The 3,659-nt window shown below is 39.6% G+C and overlaps 1 pseudogene; it reads right to left on the reverse strand.

Annotated features, from left to right (window-relative positions):
* LOC107710258 (uncharacterized) overlaps nucleotides 1–2,822 on the reverse strand; it is a 9,862-nt pseudogene extending 7,040 nt beyond the window's left edge.
* Between the last annotated feature and the right edge of the window lie 837 nt (nucleotides 2,823–3,659).

Consider the following 3,659-nt stretch of genomic DNA (forward strand, 5'->3'; position numbering starts at 1 on the left):
CCCGTGCAGATCGTGATTAAAAAGCAGTGGTTGCGTCTAATTTCAAATGGCTAGATATTTTTGTTTAAAGCCAGTTTTTTTGTTATAAAGCAAATAGCCAATAAATACATTTGCTTAAAAATCAGTATCAGTATCAGAATCCAATTTGCTAGTTAAAAAAAAAAAAGAAAGAAAAGAAAATCTGAATTCTGAATCAGCTATGATCGGTGCATCACTAATTAAAATACTAAGTAAAAGGCCTCCAATTTGAAGTACAATCTGGGATGTCTTTTTCTATCAATTCTTCAATAGGTAGATCTTGTCTTTCTTAAAGGCCGAGGTCAGGGATCTTGGGCCTAAAAAGGTTGGTGACCACTGGTCTATAACATACTTTGGTTAAAATTTCTCAATGGTAGTGTAAAACAACACCCTTTTTACCCCGTCAGAATCAGCTCTGTTTTCAGCAAGCTGTTCTAGTGCATGTTCCTTTAAATGCTAACCTTTTTGTTAATTGTATACCTTGTATAATTTATTCAGAGATTGCCATGAAAATAGCCTTGATGCTGGCATGCCGTTAAAAAAGTGAATAAATAAATCCTTTAAATGCTAATGAGCTCTGCTCACACCGCCCCTCTCTTCTGTGGAGTGACGAGCCATTCTCTGAGACTCTTTGCTTTAGCCACGGAACTTGCTAACTAGCACATTATTAGGAAAGGCGATTTGCAAAGATTCATAAAAGAAACTTATACACACTTCTTCTGTAGGTGAGGCTGGATCACGAACGATTTGCGCGAACATAAATGCATTTAGGTAGATCGGGGGGCGCATTCCCTTCAGAAACAAAGATAATCCACTGCGTCTTCAGCGGCTCAGATGTCGGGAGTAAATGACGACTGCTATGTTCATTATTACATCCAACAACATATCTCCAACCCAGTTAAGATGTAAGAGGCATCTTCATGTTAAGATTTAGTTGTCAGCTGCAAACCCCCAATTTACCTGAGACAGAGAAACAGCACGTCTAACTAGACAGACATCTTGGCCCAGAACTTCCTGTCAATCAACAACAATCATGGAGCCTGGGTCTGTGTGACGTCACACAGACAGGCATCTGAGAATGGCTTGATATGAGAAAGGGGAAATTATTTAACAAGATTAAAAACCACTGGGTGGATCTTTATCATTATAGGGTGGTTGCGTACACGCACTGCCAACACACATTTATGTTCAAACAACATGTAAAAGTGCATGTCGCATCCGATGACCCCTTTAACATGGTTCTTACTATTACAAGTACACTTTTTATGAATATTATGACCCATTCTTGGGCTGTAATCTCAGTATGAATATCGATGTACAGTATTCATGCAGCAGCTTGTAGTTGTACCTCAGTGTTTCTTAAAACAATACTCTCATATTTTATGTGGCTTGGAAATGCTGTTAGAATTTATGCCAAAATAGGGGATTTGCATGGTTTTAGACATTTAGATGTAGATGATTGCATGTAAATGTAGTTAATGACAAAACCCATAAAATTAGTTCCCAGAACCCCCTCAACCAAACCTTTCTCTGTGTGTCTGCTCACTTTGCTTGTAGGCCTGGACTACATAAGACTGCATTTGGAGCCCTTGGACCACAGTAAGGAATTGCAAAACAGTTCATCTGATTTCATCGTTTCTTTAAAGCCAGCAAACGGCTGGATGGATATCTGGCCTGTGTTTCAGACACCAGGGAGTCTCTGCTCATGTTCCCTGCTATTTGCTGCCTCTCTATCAACACTAATATACCTCTTCCTGCATCGGCTGCCTGTGAGAGGCTCTTCAGCACTGCAGGATTGCTGTTCAGCCCCAGAAGAGCTAGGCTTGACTGACTAACAATTTTGAAAATCTGCTTCTTCTGAAGTTAAACCAGATGTTTTACAACTTTGAGTAGCATGTTTCATATTAGAATTAGGTATGTCTTGTAGTTTAATAATTAAATACACAGTTCTAAAGCAGGATAAAACTTTGTATGTGGTTCATTCACTTCATATTGTGAAATATTAAATGCTTAAGAATCTCTAGTTGTCATTTTTACAATTACAGTACAATTTTAATGTGGTACTTTTACTCAAGTATGTTTCTGGCCAGATACTTGTACATTTACTTGAGTAAAATTTTCACTCACTTTTTGTACTTTAACTTGAGTAACATTTTTGTGTACTTTTTACAGCTCTGATCAGGACCTATACTTGACCAATTGTGGTGCACGTAAATTGGAACGTTCCGATGGACAAATCACAATCAAAGTGTCTTGCCAATCAGTGTGCACAAATTGGAACATCAGCGAATGATGAAACAAATCGTCGGATGTATTGTTGCAAATTGTTTTACCTGCTCAGATTGGCTGCCTGATGAATTGTTTCACCGCTTCACGGCAAAACCATTCCGCCCATTAGCCGATTGTTTTAAAACGCACATTGTCGCTCTCATTGGTCGAAAATGTTTGCTGACCCCACAGTCTGAGGAAGATTTCCTTGGTTTCACAGTGCGTTGGCACGCAGTGAAATAAGGCTGGAGGAAATTATAAATAAGGTTTATTTAACCGGTCTAAAATACAAATATTTTATAAAACGTTCATTTATAATTACACTTGTAGGTTTCTGTCATGTTCTGCATCTCAACCTGTTGTTCAGCACTCTTCACCTCCAGCTTCTGCTCCTTCCACCCAAAGCTCACTGTTAGCCAGACATCTGTACACCTGTTATCATGCATGAGTCCCCATTGTTGCTGCGCTTGTCTCGCTCCAGCTGTAGTCAGACGCTGCCACAGACCCAGAGCCACATACAGCAGCTTCTGCTGCATCTTTACCTGCTGATGCACCTGCACCTGTTACTGCTGCAACGGATTCAAGGGTGTTCAGGACCACAGCTTGGCAGCAGATGAAAGACAGTAGAGGCAGCTGCACCATAAGACATGATACTCAGAAACAGGTAACAGTACCTTTGCCAAAAGGGTGTCCAAACAAAAACTAAAGAGTTTGACCACAGCCAGTAAAACTGGAACTTTTACTGGTAAAGCTGCTTCTATCTTGAATGAATATGATTAATGATATAGAAACATAATTGAGTGTTTTTATTTATTATACTTATTTACATTTGTATTTTACTGTTGTTCCCTACAAAACGTTTAATGGGTTTAAGTAGTTTATTAAATCTGCTGATGTAAATAAAACCATTCAGAAAACTGTAAGGTGAGTTTGAGGGGATCAGGAAGAGGAGCTGGAATCACAATACAAAGCCAATCACCATCGAGTAATTCATCTACTGACCTTAGTGTATATCAGTCACTCCTCTCTTCCCTCTCTGCAAATGTCTCCACTGCTAAAACAACATACCACCACAACAAAATTAACAATTGTTCTGACTCCCGCACACTTTTCAAAACCTTTTCTTCTCTTCTTTGTCCTCCTCCACCCCCTTCTTCATCAACTTCATAAAAAAACAAGAACCATCAGCGACCAATTCTCCACATCACAAACTGACAAAAACTTCATAACAAATACACACTCTCTCTCCTCCTCCTCCACTCTCGGAGGCAGACGTTTCCAAACCTATCCTTTCCAATCATCCTACTACCTGTCCGCTGGATCCTATTCCCACTCACCTCCTTCAGGCCATTTCTTCTTCAGTTATACCTGCA

The sequence above is a fragment of the Sinocyclocheilus rhinocerous genome, unplaced genomic scaffold (genome assembly GCF_001515625.1).
Source record: "Sinocyclocheilus rhinocerous isolate Xijiao unplaced genomic scaffold, SAMN03320098_v1.1 scaffold27154, whole genome shotgun sequence".
Lineage (NCBI taxonomy): Eukaryota > Metazoa > Chordata > Actinopteri > Cypriniformes > Cyprinidae > Sinocyclocheilus > Sinocyclocheilus rhinocerous.